The sequence below is a fragment of the Parus major genome, chromosome 11, assembly GCF_001522545.3.
Source record: "Parus major isolate Abel chromosome 11, Parus_major1.1, whole genome shotgun sequence".
Lineage (NCBI taxonomy): Eukaryota > Metazoa > Chordata > Aves > Passeriformes > Paridae > Parus > Parus major.
The window spans coordinates 16,042,604-16,064,468 of record NC_031780.1 but is presented as its reverse complement, the minus strand read 5'-3'; positions in this window follow the sequence as shown (position 1 = coordinate 16,064,468).

Genomic DNA, 21,865 nt, shown 5'->3' with positions numbered 1-21,865 from the left:
GCCCTGCCCTGCACAGGAGGCAGAACTTGTGCCCTGGGCAGTGCCCAGCCCCGAGCAGATTGTGCAGAGAGGCTGTGCAGTCTCCTCCCTGGGGATATTGCAGAGCCACATGGACACACTGCTGTGCCCTGGGCTCTGGGATGGCCCTGCTGGAGCAGGGAGGTGGCACCAGAGGAGCCCCCGTGGGCCCCTCCAGCCTCACCCAGCCTGGGGTTCTGTGGATATTTTGTGCTGCAGCCGCATGGAAATAAAATACCATTTCTGTATAGCATATGCTGCAGCAACGCTGAAAGACACATCTAGAAAAATAAAATGGATAGTACTGTTAATAATCCACAGCCATATCCCAGTCTCAATGATCTGTTTATGTCTGCCTCCCTGCAGCATTAATGATTAAATGTGGTAATTCAATGTATAACAATTAGCTTGGGATTACAGAATCCATCTGCATGCCAAGCAATAAGTCTTTATGTTAAGATGGAAATTCTGCTGCCATCCATTTATTATAAAAGTCTCTCTGAGCATCTGATCTAATGTAATATGTTGTCCAGAGTATGTATAATAATCTAAATAGCATTGCTAAAATTAGATATGATAGTGTTGATAAGTTAAGTGCATTTCCAGCAACACACTTTTTATGAAGACTGTTTATTACTGCTATTGGCTTATATTCATCTCTAAGTGCTTGATAAAAATTCTTGGTGCAAAAAAGATGTGTAATCACTCATTCATCAGTAATTCTTTATTATCTCATTTTCTCTTGGGAAGAATATATGTGTGTTTGCATCAATCAATTGATCAAACAATAACGTGAAAATCTTAATCATGTCAAAAGCATTCAGAGAATATCAATTTAGGGCAAGACCTATCAATTTTTACTGACATCAGCTGGCCTTTCAAAACCAGTGTGATAATTTACATAAGGGAAATCTGTCCCTCACAGCAAGGACTTTGATGTCCTGATCCTTCAGCTGAGAACAGGGTAAATTCCTGCTGTACCTGTCTAGTTAGCCCAATCTTGTAAGACTAGAGTTAATTAATGTCAAATCAGAACGAAAATTCAGCTTTTGTGCTGGATTTTTATCGGTAATTTTTCCCCGCTTTCCTGCTTGGCCTTTCCAGCAGCATGAGGCAGGTATCTTGTCTGTCTGAGTGCAACACCATCCTCCTTGTCAGTAAAACATCAAATACGAGCAAACTCAGCTGCAGCAGGGACACAAACAGATCAGAAGAACATCGAGGGTCCTACTCAGCCCCAGTTCCCACTCGGTGCCTCCCAGTCTGTCAGAGGATGGCTTGGCACAGCAATGCTGAGAATTAAAGCTCTTGTAAAGCACTTGCAACTCCAGCAGCATCCCTTCCTGCCTGGGCTGATTGAAGGCAGGCAGCAGCACTGGTGTGATGTAGGGAATGTTTGCTGGGAAGCCCTGGCAATGCCATCTTGAAAAGCAGACAATGAGCACAGTCTCAGACACAGCAGGCTGTCACTGCATCCTTTGAATGCGTGGAATACAGATATGCATTCCAATCTTTACAGCCTTTACCCTTCCACAGGGAGCATTACACTTATGAAATCTTTACAGCATTTTTAGGGCCTCCTTTCTCAGGAAAGTTCCCACAGTAGTGTAGAAAAAGGCTATCAGTGCTCCAAATGTGTGTTTCTGGGCACACAAATCTGTTATTTCTCCTGGACCAACTCTGCCTACTGAATCCCGCACGGATAATCCAAATGTAAAAATATACAAATATTGGCAGCCAATAGGGGGCTTTTCATCTCAAGCAAGAGAACAGAAGTAATTCTGATAGATTTTCCAAGAGAAGCCTGGTGGGGCTTATTTGCCAAAGTTTGACTCTGCAGTAAACAGGGTACTGCTGTTTCTGTTTTGAAGTCTTCCTATGCAGCATTCGCTGATGGATTGCCACGTACAGAATGTGGATAAACAAAGTGATGAGCAGAGAGAGGCTCCACACGAGTGCCATGAAGGCAGACTGTTTATACGGGCTCGTCTTGTTCAGAAATCTTCCTTTAGTGCTCCGCTTTGTGAAATAACTCGGCCAATGAAATGCAATTTATCATTGGAAGCTATATGTAGAAAACACACCAGTGGGGAATACGGAAACTGTTAAAACACCACCTGCTTTGCAGATAAGAAGAGATGTTTTGGAATATCCCAGTGTTTTCAGTGAGGTTTGAGGCAGAACCTTTCATTCTAATTTTCCTCTCCATGGGCTTGTCCTGTGTAGCTCTGCAAGTACAAGCCCTTCCTTTTTTCTTTTTCTTTTTTTTTTTTTTTTCCAGGTAGAAAGGTCTTCAATGCTCTATTATAACATTTAGTTAAATACCGCAGCTTCAAATTTTGGTTACAGCAGAAATGTTCAAAGCTTATTTAAGGTATCATTGATTTATTATCTCTACAGACACAGAAGTGGTACATATACAATGTATGGCTCTATGGTATACTGTGACAATATGAGAAAACAAAGATTTTTTAGTATGAATCTAGGACTAGTTATGCATAAATATTCATGGGATTCTGAGGAGGAAGGAACACCTTGCACACATTGCATTCAGATAACAATGTTGATGGTAATAAGGGGAAGAATTTGGAAGTATACGAAGAAAAATGTTCAATGTTTTAAAATCACTTTTAATGTTGAAAAATTTCTGCTTTAAAAATAATCTTTAGAAATTTGTAAATGGATTAAATAACTTTAATGTGTTTGACCCAAACTATACATTTTTGGATCTGAATTTTTAAAAAAATTTAAAAAGAGAGAGGTTTGGGTTTTTTGTGGGGTTTTTTTGTGGTTGGTTTTGGTTTTATTTTGTTTTGGTTTAGTTTTTGTGGGGTTTTGTGTTTTGTTTTTTTTTTACCTCTAAGTGGAAAGTCTCCTCTTTTCATATTTTTCACCTGTGATATGTCTTGATATTTCCCAAAAGAGCACCAGAAAAAGCAGGCACATGCATAGCTGGGTAGGCAGAATTCACAGTGTGCCAAATGACATATATTAGAGGTTGATTTTCAAAACAGTACTATCCTGAAATTACTGTTCAGCAGCAGCTCTTAAGCAGAATATTTACTAAATTTTGGGAACATTCTGGTACCTGCAACTTTCTCTTAATTTTTTTTACACCTGCTAAATTGTGGTCAAAGCTAAAATATGTTAAATGCCTTTTTGATATTTTTTCTTCTGTGAGCAGCATGTACAACAGAGAATGACAGTTTGAACACGTGCCAGTATAAGCATATGGGGTGTTAATGGTGGGAACATAAAATGCTTTAGGCAGCTTCATTTCTCCAAGAATGATGCACAGAAAAACAGTTTTCTCCTTGAGGATGAACTTTGAAAAGTCATAGACAGGCATTTTAGCACTGTGGGTCCCCAAATTAATATTTTAGTCAGAATAATGGAACTCAATAAATGATCTCATACACCCCAGACTTTCTTACCTGTGGCTAAAAATGATTGTTCTTATTTGTGTCTCCTTTCTAGTCCCTACTGCTAATACTCCAATTTTTCTTCTGCAGTCCTGCAAGAGACCAAACAGTCTCATCTGGTAACTTTTTTAGCAGAATAGGATCTTGCAGCTCTCTCAGCTTTCTAATGATTTCACCTTTTGTTAATACTTTAAGGACTAAAGCCTCTTTTATTTTTTTTATTTATTTCTTTTTCAATTACACCAGCAATTTGCTGAAGGCTTGCCTCTGAAAGCTGAATATGTGCTAATATAACCTGGTGTGAGTGTGAGGACGTAGGTGGGAGGGATATTGAACTACAGAATTTGTGAATTAGGTCTCTCAATAGAAGCAGTTTCAGAGGAGATGCTCATCTCCTGTGCCAGTTCAAGGCTGATGATCCCCATCCCTGTTCCCAGGGAGTTCCACAGGAAAACTGGCACTGTGTCCAATGAGTCTGGCAAGAGCAATTATAGCCTTGCTGAGAAATGTCTGGCTTCCCAGTCCCTCTCCTGTTGTACATGGAAAGTCAATGAGCCAATAAACTGTAGCCCACCTGAAGACACAGCAAAATTCACTGGCGTTGTTTGATCTAGGAGATTTGATTTTTGGTTGTGGTTTTGGTTTGTTTTTCTTGGTTTTAGTGGTTTTTTGTTCGGTTTTTATGTATTTTTTTGTTGTTGTTGTTGCTGTTTTATGGGGTTTTTTTTGCTGTTTTTCTTTGGTTCAGGCATCCTTAAAGCTCAGTACATTAAATTCTATAGAAAATCACAATCTGCTTCAGCCAGATCAGATACAGAACACACTGTAACAGATTAATACCATGTTTATTTTTTCTTCTATATAGTTTTTTATCAAGATACTACATATCTATTGGCAATCTATGCACTGTTCTTTGTGTTTCAGTGTCCATAAATAAGTTTTGACATGGTTTTGATCTTTTAAAAGTTGACTACTAGCTGGTACCAGACTATTTTTGGATGTAAATCAGCCTTAATCCACCTTTACTAATCACTTTACATACTGTTTTTGCTGCACGGGGTTAATGTGGTGGATGTACATGTTATTAATTATGAAACTGGAGAACATCCTCCAGCTGAAATTAATTAATTATGTTCTTTTGGGTGGGAGAAGTCTAGGGTGGCAGTAGAGATGTAGGGTCATGATTCCCTGCATCAGGTTTAGAGCTGATTTTATGAGATGGGACAAGCTTTGCACTGAAGCTGGAGTTTTGTTCATACAGTAATGATACTGCTCTTCTCCTATTTTGGTGCAATTTACCAAAGATTAGAGTCTTTACACCCATTTTTTCTCATTATTTGTTGGTATGTCTGGACTTTCATAATTACAGGGTACTTCTGAATCCTTTTTGTTTCACAGAAATTCTGCTACAAACTCCTCTATTAATGTTTTTCACTTTACTTGGAAACATTAACAGTTTGACCATTAAGTCAAACATGAACCCCTGGGCCAATTACTGGAATTTTTCATTGTTTCCAATGCCTGTTGCTCCTCATTGCCAAGTGTGATATGGAGTCCTTTCACATTCCAGGACCCTGTGTGATTTTAAGTACTAGCAATTTAATGTATCACTCGAAGTGCTGAAGCTCTGTTAAGGCATAAGTAATTCTCAGCAGAACAGTCTCGAGCTTTAGGACTACAGCACTGCAAATGGAAAATGAAGAAAAGTAAAAATATGAAAAGCTGCTTTTCCCCAATAACCCTCTAAAATAAACCAACCAAAACATGAAGCTATAAAAGTACTTTCTTTTTTTTCACTATGAAACAACTTGAGCAAAGCTATCAGTTTGCTCACTTCCTGTAAACAAATGAAGCATCTTAGGGCTTTCCTCCTTGAGTTCTGCTTTACTCTAATCCTGCAGATGTAGAAGCCAACATAGCTAAAATACAGTAGTAAAAGATCTATAATTAGGATTTAAGAATGCAATGGCATGACATAAAATCCAGTTCATTCCACTCAATTTAAAGGAATCTGCTATACTGGTGGAACACCTTTACAACTGGAGCTACACAAGAGGCTGTTCTAGTGTAATCCTTGGATAGAATTGCACTGTAATCAAAAAGTTAGGGCAAAAAGCAGTGTGCAGGCAAGGCTGGTGTTTCAATGAGCTGCTCTATTTTTCTGTCAGCCACTATACCCAAACATCAAACAAAACCGAAGCAATTATATACACTAATCCTTCCCCATGTGAAGTTGCAGCCCAATGTGAATTCAAAAGCACCAAGTTGCAAATCCTTCAAAAAGAGCATTTACAACTTATAATGGAAACTCCAACAGAGCTCTAACTATAATAGTGTGACTACTGCAGCGATTATTCTTTATTGCCATGGCATTTACTGCTGAAATAGTGGTGGGCAGATCCTAACATTCTCAAAATTAATGTGCAGTAACATCCTCATGTGAGGTATTGCCCAAGGTACGGTATTTTGAAATGTAATATATCAAAATGATGATACTTCTCCATTTAAGTTGTTCTGGTCACTCACTTCACACAATTGCTGCTTCAAAGGTACTTTTCATAATTTCAGAATAAATATATATGAAATAGGAGAAGCTGAAAAGCATTTCTATTCTGACTGGTATTAATGAGGACTTGGAAAATGCCAACCCATCTCCAGTGGAGCAGCTTTATAGCTGAGAGAACTTTATGGTGGAGTGTTCTCTGGTAATGATTAATTTCCCCTTGTGAGCAATGCACTTACGGCCCAAATCAGCTACTCCATGGACAGAACTCATTGTTCTGAGTCGAAATTCTGCCTCAAAAGCAAGAGTGAGCAGTCTGTCAGCCATGGGTGGTGGAAAGTAAACAGGAGTGTGAGCAGCAGTGAGAAGGGGGTGGTGTATCCAACTGCTTCCCGCTGCATTCCCAACTTTTCAATACAAGAGAAGGCTGCCAGTTCAGTTCCTCTGATGTCTTTATGTATAGTTGGGCTGATAGCGATCCACAGCCTATAATTTAAAAAATATTGCTTCTGTCTCAAAATTCACCCAGAACATGATGCTGAAAATGCTGTAGAAATGTAGCATTGCTGCCAAAAAATGCAGAAACACCACATTATTTAGTTTTAATGTTAAAAGTGTTTCATGTCTAACCCATATGCTTGTAGTGTAACATGTATTGGGGTGATAAGAATATGGCTATTTGTGTATCTTTCATTTGTTATAGTTACCCCAGGAACACACTAAAAAACATGTCTGAAAACCAAGGGAAATCAAAAAAATAGGGTTAGCTGAAAAAGGGCTGCTCATCTGCCTTCACCCCGAATATTTCTAGGACAAATAGCAGAGGAGACAGACTTCAGACTTCCTGTAATATATATGGAAGTAGTGGAAAATATCAGTCATTATTTTGCAACAAAGATGCAAAGAAAAAATAAATTTTAAAATAACATAATAATAAAATAATAAAATTAAAGCCTTAATGCTGGTCCCAGTAAGATTCTTTTATTTCTGATGTTTAATATTTCACATATTTAGTGTATTTTTGTTGTAATCACATTCAAATAGGGACCACATTTCCTTCATCCCAAGGGAATATATAAAATATAAATGCAATATACAAATAGATGTGTAAGGTAAAGATTGGGGTGAATTTTAACAGCACGACTTTTGGTTAGGAGTGATTACCTGATGCTACCATAGGAAACCAAAGGAACAGATATTTTCTGATGTTAGTTGAGGTCAGGCTGATAATTCTGACCTCTCTGGATTTTCATTTCAGTGTTTTAACTTCCCTTGTCCAGTCTGGTAATTCCCTTCAGTTGTGAATGGGCCTGGCTCTCTCTTCCTCAGATCTGGAGCTTTCCCAGCCCCAGCAGGAGGAGCAGAACCAGATCCCTCCTGTCCCACCAGACCTTCCACGAGCTCCTGGCCACGGGAACTCCTGATCTCCATCCCTAGAGTTCATTGGCCGTTTTGCCTTTTGTTTCCCTCAGAGGTGACTTTGGGCCTAAAGTCTAAAATAAACAACTAAGTAGATTACTAGCAGCACCTTCAGCACTTCCAGTGACCCTACACAACATTAACCCCCCTCCACACACCATGGGAATCACAAAACCATGATCTGGTTCAAATTAAATTCTAATGGCTTTACTTAGAAAAGCATTTTACCCTGTGGGTTTGCTACATATGCTTTTTATTTTGACTTTTTTTTTTTTTTCAAACAGACTATTTATTTTAATTAATTCTTATTACAGAGACATCTTTGTCATAAGGTACTTCTAGAACAGATGAGCACAATTAAGTAAGTGCTTTTGTTTACAGGATTAGTGAAAGAATTACTATTTCACAGGGGAGGAAGCGCTGCTGTAATTTTATCTTTAATTTTTCCAACATCCTTGACATTTAAACACAGTTTTAATATTATTATTATTGAATTGCTAAAAGAAGTAGGGTGTTGAATTTATATTGATTTTACTTGTGCGCTTACACTCAGAAAGATGGCATTTCAAAACCTTTTCTAAACATGAATTTTCCCTTTTATAGTAAACAATACAGGATGCATCCTGTCAGTGCCAGAGCTTCACTATAGAGGGAAAATGTTACTTTGCACCACAAAGCAGTGAAGAATTTAAGAATATATCTGCATTCCATTTGTCCCTGTGGACTACAAACGGAGATGCCTCCTAGGAAGTTCAAGGAATTTGATTATACAAGCACCAAGATTTTAACAACACAAAAACTTCTACTGAAGGGTGTCATTTTCTTTGGCAATGCAAGGAAGAAAAGCATTGAAAATATGACTCACATTTCACAGAATCATTTTTGGAAAGGTTTTGGGTTGGGAGGGATCCCAAAGCCCATTTTATCCCACCCCAGCCATGGCAGGGCCAGCTCCCAGTGTCCCAGGAGCTCCCAGCCCCAATGTCCAAGCTGGCCTTGGGCACTGCCAGGGATCCAGGGGCAGCCCCAGCTGCTCTGGGCACCCTGTGCCAGGGCCTGCCCACCCTGCCAGGGAACAATCCCTGCCCAAGATCCCATCCAACCCTGCCCTCTGACACTGGCAGCCATTCCCTCGCCCTCCAGCCCTTGTCCCAAGTTCCTCTCCAGCTCTCCTGGAGCCCCTTTAGGCTCTGGAAGGGTCTCTGAGGCTCTGGATTCTTCTCTTCTCCAGCTCTCCCAGCCTGGCTCTAGAGCAGAGGGGCTCCTGCAAGTGCTTTTAAGCGTTTTGTCACACAAGGTCAAAATCAGATTTTGGATGGCTTTGTAATCCTGAAGTTTTTTTTACAAAACAGAAGCAATAATTCAAGGTGATCATTTGGAAAAAATCAAAGCAAAACAAAACTAAAGCAAACCTAGAATGCTGCATTGCAGTGGGGTTTGGACATACATTTTCTAGGCTATATTACAAACCAGTTATTTTTTACATCAGATATAAATCCTGCCCTGGCCTACAGGTAGTTGAGCTTTTCTTGATCTAAAGGTCAAAATCAAAATCAAAATTCACTGATGCCTCATTTTTTTGGGTGCGGTTTTTATTGATAGACAAATTATTAGAAGTTTACTAAAGCCACAAAAAGAATTACTATCACTGTAATGTATTTTAAGATTTACTACTTAATGGCTTGAATATATATCACAAGCACACAGTTTTGTAAGCAAAGTAAGTCAGTACCTTCCAGAAGGAAAAGTGCTGAAGTACAGAACCCCATGATGTCCATATGCCAGCATGGACCAGCTCTACAGGAACATTTCCTGAACCATCCAAATCACTTCAGCTGGTCCAAGATAATTCAGCAAAAAATCACTTACCACCCCACCAAATAAGGAGAAAACATTAATTTATTTATCTTCTGAAAAGATGGAGATGGTGTTATTGAACAAAATAGTGATTCTGTTTCCAGGAGGTGAATGTAAACCCAAAATCTGACTCTACTGGTATGCACTGACAGTGATGTAGGAGATTTAAGTAGTTAGAAGGTGAATATATACCTGCCCTTGTAGATGACAGTAATTCCTAAAGCTTGGGTTTGCTGGGTTTTCATGACAGCCTGTTAAAGATATTTTTTTTCCTTGTTTTTGCCCAATTACTCTGTGTTTATGTAGAATAAGGATAACAATCTTATTTAGTATGCATTGCTGGCAAGCACTAAAACCACAGTTTGAAACCTACTTTTTTTGATGTTCCTCAGAGCCTCAATCTCTCAAGAGTCCTGTACAAGGAAGGAACTCATGGGACATTTTTCTGACATGAGGACAGTGCTCCAAGTCAGATGGCCCTGCTTTTAAAGGCAGCTTTTGCAGAGTTCTCTCAGTTTGGAATCAAAAGCAATTGCTTGAAGGGCTGCTGGATAATGGGCTTCGTTTTCTGTGCTCTAATCAGTGGGAATGCAAGCGGTGATTAGAGCTGAGTGTTTGTGGGAATTAGGCTGCCACGCTTTCCCAGGCGTTCCAACGCGGCCGTGCCGTGACCGGGGAGCACGAACACAGCCAAAATCCACGGCAGCACAACGTGGCACAGCCTGCCTGATCAAATTGTAAAAGAAGTACCAAGAGCAGATCTGCTCTCCTTTCCAAAGCCCTAATGAGCGATTGTAACTATTACAGTACATAAAATATCCGTCCCTTTCAGTGAAGCTAATGTCAGAACTGAATATTTAATCATGTATTTGCTTTTTTGCATGGCTTAAAGAAAGGTATTGCTGAATATAAATCTACAGAGATGAAAGGGCCAATAGTGTTTTTCAGACAATAAAGTCTAAGTATTACAGACCTGCTCTATTTTTTTGTTCTTACAAATACAGCTGGCATAATTTGCACGAAATGGAGATCAGGTATCCATAGCCTGATCCAATTCCTTTGGAAGTCCTTTGCTTGCTGTCTGAATTTAAGTGGCAGTAGGACTTCAAAATCACTTCCCATAGAGGTAAGTCTTCTTTGGAATATTGATTTTCCCAAGATCAATTATTATTTTTTTAAATCTTCAAAGTATCTAAGGACTCTTCAATTTTTATTTCTTTGCTGTCACTAAAGTGGGTATTTAATTATAACAGAAATGGGGATGAGGAAGCAGGCTTTTAAAGGAAACAATTAGAAATGTTTTGTATTGGGGCCAGAAGGGTTTTCTAAGAGTAATAAGCATTTTGAGGGAATAAGCAACATAATTCTCAAATGTGGCTGCACAGCAAAAAAACTGAAAGATTAGTTAATCTTTACTCATTCCCATGTCAGTTTAGCATTGCTTCCTCTGCACTGAGGAGACTTCTAAAATAGGACATCTGCCACAAATTCTCCTTGGAGAACTAGTTCATGCACTAATCAATTTCCTCCTTCAGCACACATGTCCCTCTGAAAAATTTAGTCACAATATCCATCAGATTCAGAAAGTTGGAGTAATGGGACTTTTTTTTTTTTTTGTGATTAACAACATAGGTGAAGATTCACTGAATAAATTGAGAAGCCCTGGAAATCAACACAAATGAAAAGAAAAGCTTTATTGTTCTATCAAATGAGGCTAAAGAAATTAGAGTCAAAAGAAGCAGGCACCTCACTAATGAAAAAAATATAAAAAGAAGCAGGCATTTCACTAATGAAAAAAAAAAATATAAAAAGAAATATACAGCTCGACAGCCTCCTGTATGATGTGCTTCTAATTCATTTCTTGTTCCTTGGACAAGGTGATAACACTGTTCCAGTTTAATCCAATAACCTATCTCCAAAATGATCAGTGTTCTTATTTCAAGCCTTGGCTCCTTTCTGCTTTCATTCGGCTCATATGGCTCCTACCCTTTGATTCCGTGCTCACCTCTTCTGCATGCAACTTGACCTTTTGCAGCTTTTCTCCCCCCTCCCATTTGCCACACTCCCTTTCTCCTCTCTCTTTCATCTTTCCATACATATTAACTCAGCAGGATTTTTGCTCTAACCTTAATTTTCCTGCATCCCAAAGCTTCACAGCTGAAAGGTTGCTTCTAATCCTCTTTCTATTTCTCTTTCTTTATAGTGTATTTTATTCATCCACTTTCATTTCCAGAAATACTTTGTATACATAGACATTTACTCAGACTTGTGTATTCTCCAGAAGAAGCCATTTTTCTAAGCCTTTTTTAATGCATTTTGAGGATCACCAGAGGTGACAAATGTAGAACCATATCTATACGAGGAAAATTCTTATTTTTAGCGCATCATTAAAATTGCATGATATTGAGAAAAAATTGCATCCCGGCAATCAGGCAGAGGAAATCACTTCTGTTTACCATAGATGAGAAAGGGACATCCTGCTATCCTTGCAAATCAGTCCAAATTAAGTGGACAGCACAGGGATGAAGTGCCAGGTTATCAGCAGCTGAACTCTGATTAGGCTAATTCTGCAGATCAGCTGCTCTGAATCTGGAGGTTGGTCAGAGGGCAAAGGTGCTCAAACCTGTTCTAATGTGGCACAGTGCCAGGGCCAAGAAACACTACCCCTGCTCCAGGGCTTTAAGGGAAAGGCCTGCAGAAGTCTCCTTTGAACCTGCAGGCACTGAAGTTTCATTCACAGCCACAGATGGAAGAGGCAGGATAGTCCTTGAGGAAGAACTCTGGGAAAAAGCGAGGCTAGAGCAGAAGTTAGAGCTTTTTGCACAGATGGCCACCTCCATAGTAAAGAGAACAATCCATGGGAGAGGATTAGCTTTGACCTTTTTCAGCATGAAGGGTAACGCTTGGAGAAGACTGGGCGGGATGATTCCACAATACCAAAGAGTCTGAACATTTGCATTTTATTTTTATACACTATTAATGAAGAAAATACTGCAGGAAATGTTTGATTTTTTTTCACTGTGGAAACTCAGTCTCTTGGAATTCACAAAATATTTATAGGCAGTGCACTTCATTTCTAGCTAGGGGTTGGTTTGGGGTTTATTTTTTAGTAGAATTTATTAACAATTTTGAAAATGACAGACGTTAATGATCTGCGTAAAATTCATATGCTCACTTGCATTAAAAGAAACCGTTTTGTTAGGATATGGCTGTGTAAATTCTCTGGGAACATAAAATCTAATGCAATAAATTAAATGCAATATAAATAGTTCTTATAAAGGTATTAGAATATGTGCTGAAGAAATGACTTGTGTGCAATCCTCCACCTACTGAAGTGATAAAATCAAAATTCCCATTGTCAGCAATGAGACGGTGATTCCATCCCACCCCAAACAGGAATTTCATCTTCTCCTTCAAGCGTGGTATCTCACTAAATGTTTTGACATATGGAAGAACAAAAAAAAAACCCAAAAACACCCAAAAACGACTGTCCCTTTACTAGGAACTATTTCCAGATGGTGGAGAAGTGGGTTCCCAGCTGAGGAAATTCATCCCCTCCCTGCCAGGACCCCGGGATGGCCGGGCTGCACCTGGAGCATCCTGAGGGTCTCATTTGACTGTGAGTGGGACAGACAGAGCACTGCTCTGTGAAGTCTGCTGCACAGCACCTGCAGAGGACTTTGGCACAAAAGTCAATTTGCCTGCCAACTTTCAAAGGACAGCGAGTTGAAATAAAGCCATCAGGTTTTGTCTCTCTTCTGATCTTCCCACTTTACTGTTGCATTTAAGCATATGCTTGTAAAACAAAAAGATACCACGCGGCAAATTGTAATTTTATCTCAGAAAATAATTCCCTTTTGTGCTATTTGCTGCCTATTCTTCTTGCCAAGCCTTATATTTAACACCTTTTTCAAAGGCTTTACTTCAGAGGAAATGCTAAATGTCTAATCCCCCATGCCCATCAAAAGGAGTGGTCCTCATATTAAACAAAAAAGAGTTCCTCCTGATCAGCTCCCACTTGGTAAATGCATGTTACTGCCTGTGCTTCTGAAATGAAACAAGATTGGCAGAAATAACCCCAGAATTCACCCAGCCCTGCACAGGCACTCAGGGGGTAACCCAGAGGCCAAAGCCCTCGTTCTTTAGCTTCGCTGCATCAGGGGAAGGTGGTGCAGCCTGTGCTCGAGGCTGGGTAAAGGCAAGGGCTGCTCAAACCTCGTGCTCACACTTGCTCAGCTCTCTAATGGCTGCTGAAGGTGGTCTCATGATGGGAAACTCACAAGGAAAAGATGGAGGTAAATCTTCTGGTGGGCAGGACAGGAAACCTTTTAAAGTTTTTATTGAAAGTTTCTCTACATCTTCTTTCTCTAAGAAAGGAGAGAAGTTTCTAGTACCTAAAGTTTCAGTATCTTTTGGCCAAAAAAGAAAAAATTTGATTTTCCAATAGATTTTTGTTATGAGCTCTTCAAGAGTATGTCTAAGGGATTTCACACATCCATACCTACATGTTTCTCATGTTCTGAGACCAGCTGATGTAAATGTATATTTTCATTTTGTTTTCCAGTAACCAAATGTTAAGTAAATGTTTAATTTTTTTTCCCCTTGAGCCTTTTTATAGGATTTAAAATACTGGGGCACTGAAAGAAATGTGTGTCTGATATGGCATGAAAATAGCTTTATAAAATCAAGCAGCACATCTACAGGAGCTGGAAAGGGAAGACTCATGGATGTGTAATGTGTGGTGAACTCTGCCCTTAATATTGGTGTAGCACTTAGTCTAAAGTAAAGTCTAGAAGTATTCTAATGTGAGGGAAATTAATTCAAACTGGAATATCTGACTAGAAACATTCTGAGGTGTAGAAGACTAGAATTTGGATTTGCATGTAGAGATGTGAGCAGAGACAGATACTAAAACTCAAATATTTAAGAGAGTTGGGGAGTTGATGGCCAGATCTGTTCCTACTTTTTATATTATTTCTTCCCTTCAGCATAGCTTGACCTGATAAATATAGTAACTTCAGTATATCTGAAACAGAAATACAAACTTTGTAGATAGTCTTTCTCCATGAGATATGATAAGTTTTGTTTTCTTTTTTAATTTGTCTTTCTAAGGGTCTGGAAAACCATTCCAAATGTCCTTGTTTGATAGTGTTGTGATTAATTTTTAGTTTCTTGTTTTCTAATAAGCTGCTACAAGCTCAGTCTTAATGTAGTGTAGAAAAACTCCTTTCTTTTCTTGTTGCAAATTTGGAAATGAAAACTAATGCTATTCCAACTGGGGTATGAAATCTTAGGCTGGGTGAGGGGTCACTATATAATCTGGTAAGCAGTTTAAATTAGAATAAAATAGTATTTTTCTCCCCTTCCCAAAGGATTTATTTCTTAGAGCTGTGAAGTCTAGAGCATTTAAATGTTATTGTTTCCACCAGCAGCAGGTAGAAGATGCTCTTATTGTTCTGCTGATACCCTTTGAACCCATTGAAACAAATTAAGGATGACATTGGTGATCTGTGGTGGTGGTGAAAAACCTGCAGTTTTTGGTTTTTTATTTGTCCAGTTGTCTGTTGTATGAAACCTGTGCAAGATCTGCTCAGAATCAAACATTAATCTGAGCTTTTTTAGGAATCAAAATACACATTCTTGTGGGAGGACAGCCCTGCTCTGGTGTTTTAGTCTTTGAAAAGCTGATCCTGACCATGCTGGGCAAGATCCCGAGCTCCTGCCTGCTGTAGCAAAGGCTGCAATAAATTCAGTTTTCTCCTGTGCAAGGCTGTGTGGGTCCTGGTGTGGCTATTGATCTCAGCTACAGTCTCAACAAAGCAACACAAGATCATAGTGCTGCAACCACCTAAAAATTGCTGCTTATTAGAAGAAGTCTGAGGATGCTGAAGAGCCGCGAGTGGCTGTGAGGCTGCTGGAGCTGGAAGTGTCCCAGGCAGTCCCGGTGGCAGCAGAGGGAGAGCAAAGTGTGTCAGTGCCACCTCAAACACATTGATCCAATTACACAGGGGAGCCTCAGGGGCAGCACAGCCTCTGTGCCTGCTGCCACTTACAAGCTTTTCAGGGGTTACTTTTTGCCCTTTTCCTTCCTCAGTCTGCTTTTCTGGGGGGAAAGATTGGACAGAAATACGAGAGTGAGATAACTGGAAGGAGCAGAAGAAGGAATCTGTTTGAATGCTCTGCTATGGACTCTCTGCCTTTCAGGGTGCTGGTTTGCATCAACATCCATCTGCCTGGAAAAAACAGGATTATGCCATTATATCAACACCACTGAATGCACCACAACACCTGAGGATATTCCTATTAAGCTGGACAGAGGAGATGTAAGTGCCTAGATCTCTCAGGCAGTCTTGCTGTGCCACCCAAGCCTCCAGGGCATTTCACAGCAGTTTTACAAAAAGAATATTTCCATACCTACCATACTGACAATTATTTTAATTTGTTTAAATTGGCATAGCCCTGTGGACAGCTTATTTAAAAGCTACACACACTGTTATGTGTTCATTCCCTAAAGGTATTTTTACTGCAGGCACATTTGGCATTGAATTAATTATCACTCTAAAATGTACTTTTGGAGTCAGCCTAGTTTAGCTGGATGAAAAAGCTTTTTGTGGAAGAAATGATGATTAGAATTTGGGGTCCATAATGGTTTACAAATGTCAGCTCCATTAGTCACTTATGGAAAGTGGGCTCATTCTTCTGAAATCAACTGCAGTGAATCTCTAAATGGTATTAATTGAAACTGCTTATAGTTGTCCTTAGCATTAGGGGAGGCTCACAGGCTTCTCAAATACAACTTTATGTTCTTCCTGTTCATTGCAGAAGGGGGTTCTGTCACTTGCTTGTTTCCTAATTTAATTACTTTGCTTTTAATTACTCTTTACTTTCCCTTTTTATCTTGATTTTTTTTTTTTTTAATTGTAGCTGGCATCTTTTCGTTACTGAAATCTACCCTTTCCTAAGTTCCTCTCAAAGTGTCTTCTGTCTCACCACCTTAACAGTGGCACTTGTGAAAATTTGATTTTGGTTCTCCAGCTCATAGAATCATGGAATCATTTAGATTGGGAAAGCCCTCCAAGATAACAAAGTCAAACCTTTGACCCCTTGTCAACAAAAGTAGATTATTTAGGGCCACATCCACTCATTTCTTGGGCACCTCCAGGGATGGTGAGTCCACCACCTTCCTGGGCAACCCCCTGCAATGCCTGACCACCCTCTCTGTGAAGAAATTCATCCTGAAAAAAGAATTTGTAGACTGTTTGAGGATTAATATTGAAAATTAACATAAACACATTACTAAAAAGCAGCCAAAAAAAGCCTCTGGAAAATCTTGTGTTGCATCCCCACCATGATTTATTCACCTCTGTCCTCTCCCCCCATGGAAATGCCGGAGCTGCTCAGCTCCAAAAATGTGTCTTTTGGACTTGTTTTGCACAGGTGTTTCTGTAATTACATTGCATTTGGAATAAATGTTTTGTTTAATGGTGCTTAAATGCATACTTCCATCTGTGACAATGGGAACAACATCAGAGCTCTGATGAAATGCCTTTGGAAAAGAGGAGTGCCAAAAAGATTTTCTTGCCTTCATCTGTGTCCACCCTTACTTTATTTGTAAGAGGAAAATGCAACTGGGTTTAAGTTCAAGCACAGGATGAATTAATGGAACATGTGAAAGCAAAGCTAAAAGGGAACAAAAAAGTGAAAAATACAGAAATTTTCCACATGGTAAGTTCCCAAATACCTGACTGTTAAATCAGATGAAATAAAGAGAAGTCTTATGACAAATTGAGGTTATGCTAAATAGCACAGTGAAACCATCAGCCTTGTGTTTGGCAGCAGTCAAAAAACTGCAACAGATATTTGCAACTTCTTAAATCTTACTCTGAGTCTAAGAACAAAACCAGAACAAATCCTGAGTGGAAAAAAGCGTGGGCTGTCCACGTCTTGAGTGACTGTGGCTGCGGTTCTTTCCTTCAGAAGGACTTGATAAAACTGGAAAGATTTCAGGGAAGAGAATGTGATCAAAGAGAGGGAATGGCTTCCACACACTGTTCTGCTGGGCAAGCTCAGGCTCCTCAAAGCAGAGGTAAAAATCCCTGATTCAAGAGAAATGGAGGACTACAGAGCCATGACTGGAAGGGAGAGTGAGAATAAAGACCTATATTTGCCTTCTGTTTGAATACGAGAAGTAGGAGCTATCAAAACAAGTTAATGAAAGCCAGATGGAAAAGAGACAGAGCAGAGTGGTTCTTCACACCACATGTTGCAGACTCATGGAAATGTTCATTGAATGTTGTGGATGAAAAACATTCATGTGAGCTCAGGAGACCTGACAGGGATGGGAAGAGATTTGTTGTGGCTTATTAAATGAGCAAACCACAACAGCCCCCAGAAGAGTTTCTGAGTCAAAGAAGGGTCAGAGACTGCAAGGAAGAGGAATGTTAAGGAAGGTGTCATGATTGTTCTTGCTTTTTCCTCCATATCCGTTTGTGGTCCCTGCTGGAGAAAGAGCACTGAGCCAGGGGGATGCTGGGGCTGAATCAATACAGCCATTCTAATTTTCACAAACTATTTATTGCTTGAGGTTGTTGTTTAGGGAGGCTAATAGTGGTGAAGATCCATGGCAATGGCCAAATACCAAGCTCTGCTTGGAATACTTCAAATCAACACAGAATTTATGATTTAAGGGTATTTTTTTCAGTAGTCTTAATGGCAGAAGAAAAATATGAGTTTGGAGAAAGTATGTAAATGAAGAATGGATTTTCTGGGGGAGCTGTTAGAATAATGGATATGCTCTTTGCTGTTTACAGCCCTGTTTTTCAAATCTTTTTAAGAAGATCAGTGTGTCTGAATAAATAGGGATCAGAACTGATTTACATTAATCATCAAATCAGCCTGGTATAGGAAATAATGTGTGCTTAATTACATATATACTTTGCAAAAATGTATTACATTGTAGATAAATTTCAACCTCCATGGGCTTTGAGTAGTAAATCCTGTGAACTTCAGTGTATTTCCTAACTCACCCCTTTCTAGCATTTTCATGCCATGACCAGGACCAGAGGTACGTGTGATTTGCAGCCTGTTCCATGGTTCTGAAGATAAAGGCTTGGGAATACCCTCTTAGAAAGCTGTTTGAATGCAGGTGATTGCACTGAGGAGCATCCAGACAGCAGGATCAGGGCTGGTGCTTTCCCCTGAAGGAAAATCAAGTTTGTAGCTCTCGAGACAGGAGACCGGGCTGGGGATCTCCTCCACAGAAACTCCATAATTGAGAAGAAGAAAATAAAACCATCGCAGATATGTTGAGGGAGAAGAAGGTTCAGAGCATTGAGGATAATGTGGATCAAAAACTACCACAGAATGATGCTGTAGTGCCTGATCCTTGATTATACAGTCGGCAGGGATACAGTGATTTAGATGTAAACAGTATCAAGGGCATAAACATAAACTCAAGTTATTTACCAGAAATCTCAAGATCATTCTTGCCAAGTGCATTTGTGGTCCCAGGAACCCTGCATTTACCTTAAAAATCAGCTCTTCTGTTAATGCATAATAGCATCAAGGTGCATAAGATCAACCAGCAGAAATTCTGAATTACATAGCAAGAGAAAATGGATTGGATAATAAAAGCTTGGATAATATAGCCTGATGTCTTAAAGGCCAGGTATTAGTTTCAGACTTGGTAGTAACTCCATCCATTTTCTTTCTATGTCAAAACAAACAATTAAATATGCCTGTTTTGGCCACTCATTTTTCAGGGGATGTTCTGTGCTTCTCAGCTGGCTGGATCTTAGTCATAAAATGCCCTCTTTATGTCTGGATTTCTGTTTGGATCTACCAACAGATGCAGGGTCTGTGATTTTTTTTAATTTATTTTTTTAAATTTATTTTTATTTAGTCTTTTTACCCCTTTTAGTTTTGTTTTGTCATGTTCTGACTCTATTGGCTCAGTCTCCAGTGAGTAGAGCTAAGGTAACATCATGTGTGAGTGTGTGTGCTGATACTGAGCTGCCACATTCCATCCTGCTCCTGATCCCAGATCAGGATATGAGGGAATTGAGAGATTCCCTTGTGGAATCTAGTATAGACTAATCCATGGTTTTGGCAAAATCTCAGTAATGTGCTCTACAACAACATCTTACCGATATACAGACAGTCTTGTAATGTGTGACTGGGTTAAATACAAAAGCACCAAGACAAGCAAACAAAAATACCCCAAACCAAAAACCACTGAAACTTTCTTCTCAACCACACAATTTTAGGATTATATTGAAATTTTAACAAAGAAACCACTGGCAGATCATTTGGATCTTTTATTTAGTAGGGACTTTACAGTCATATATGTTTTTCAGTGCTCAAAATGTATTCAAACACTACAAATTTGTTTATGTTTGTATGAGAATTATTTCTTCTTTTTAGCCATTTTGTGGCTTTTCCTTATTATGGCCAGGAGTAAAAATAAAACTGTGTTTTCTTATCTGATGGCACAGACCTTTTCATCATACCTTAATTTGTCTCCTGAGCCTAAGCTTCATTCACAGCTCTATGTTCAATTTAGCCGTGGGCTCAACCAGCTACTTTTTTTTTCTTTTTTTAATAACTGCTATCAATTCTACCTAAAATGCCCTCCTATGGATCATTACATTGTGACTTGGCTTTTTTCCTTGCACTTTTCCCTGAAAGTTGTCTTTTAGCTGAGGCCTGGGACCTCTGCCTGTCACTGTCCTCCTGAAATGATCATCTTTGGTCACTAACAGATGATACCTTATCATGGTAATTCAACTATTTTCATATCAGGTTTTATAAAACAAACCCACAAAATCCCAGTAACCACCACCACCCCCAAACCCATAGAATTTTCTCTTCTCTCTAACTTTCTCATTGGAATAATAGAGATAATTACAGATTCTTTAGGTGATGTCAGTGCAGACGCCTACTTAGCTTTGTTTACACCTTTTATTCAAAAATATTTCACATCATTACTAAGGCAGGAATTAAAAAAACACAATGAAAATGTCATTTAAATGAAGTTTGAGAGCTACAGGAATAACACTGAGCAGCTCATTGTGCCAAACTGAATGGCAAAATGCAGTGTACAATTTTAAGCAGTCTTATTACAGCACTGCACTTTCAGAACTTTGGAAAGTGAAGATTTAAGGTGAAGTTTCACATAAATATAGTATTTCTGCCTCTTCTCAGCCATATCAACAGTGGAGAGCAGAAATGCAGCTGCAATTATCAGCTGCACTTGCAGCTTGAAGTGTAAGAACCCTTCAGCTTCACCTTGAAAAAATGAAATCATGCTGGAGCTGGCTCTTCTCTACATCGACCTGGCTTTACAAGAAAAGCTTTCACACAGCCAGGGCTGTGCAGGGCTGATGGCTGTGCCACACAGAGAGGCTGAGACAAGGGCAGGGTGTGAAGAACACAGAGAGCAAACATTCCCTATGCAAATCCTGGAGTTTTGCATTTTGCCCTGTGCTGTGTCCTGGTTTCTGTTCCATCAAGTCCAAAGCAAAATCTTCAGACTGAAGAAAGACAAAGGAAAAGACAGGCTGGGCTCTCACACTTTTCTTCAGGAAAAGATTAAAATTCAGTTTCATCCTTTGGCTAAGAGGACTGGAATACCCATGACACTCTGTGAGAGGAATATTTCAACCACCTGAGCTTAGTATTAGAACTGAAGTTTCTCTCAGTCTCTCTTTTGGAGATGTTCCATTCTGTTTTCATTTGAATGAACAGCCCAAATGTAGCCTAGTTTCCATACTCACCTGGCTGGTTGCAGTGAATATGTGACATGAAAGCTGACCTCTGTCAAGGAAAAATTTTTGTTTTGCCAAACAGGCTTTTTGGAGCCCTGCACAAACACCTTGATGAGAGATATCCCTTGAAAAGAGGTGGAAATGAGACCAGGGCTCCTATTTTCATTCTCAAGTGTCTTTTCAAATGAACCAAAGCTATATAGCAAATCAAAATCCTATTAAGAACAGGGATGACTGAGAAGATATGCTTTGTGTGTTTGTTAAATGAAGAAAACCCAACAAACCATGAACGTTACAATTAAACACATGTTGTTATCTTTTCATCCTCTATTAGATGATTCTCCAAGTCCTTGCATTTACTTACTTTAAACAGAATTGTTATGTAGAGAGTCATGCATGGCTTTACCTCAGGTTCCTCTGTCGTTTCAGTGCTCATGGCATAAAAAAAGCCAGGGGGATAAAATGGCAGCAGAGACAAATGTTTCCAGGTATCCACACATGAATACATGCAGAATCCTTCTCCATTTCCCATGCTTTGAATTCTGAAAGCCTCTCCTTACGTTTACACATATATTTACAGCATTCCCTCAGCAGCACAGGTGGGTTGTGACTTGTCCCCTTTCCGAGGAGCAGCGATGGAAAACATGGTGTCTGTGTTGGGAGAAGGGAGTTGGGGTGCTGAGAAAAGCAGGAGTCTTGTGGCATCTTGTCTGCAGAGGAAAACAAACCAATTTCATATTTGCAAGCTGAGAATTACAGGCTCAACCAGGAGTGATACAAGTATCAACTTTTAATTTGCTGTGCTTTCAGATTTTCTTTTTCCTTTTTTTTTCTTTTTTTTTTTTTTTTTGTCTCTCACAGACAGAGACTTCTAGGCAAAC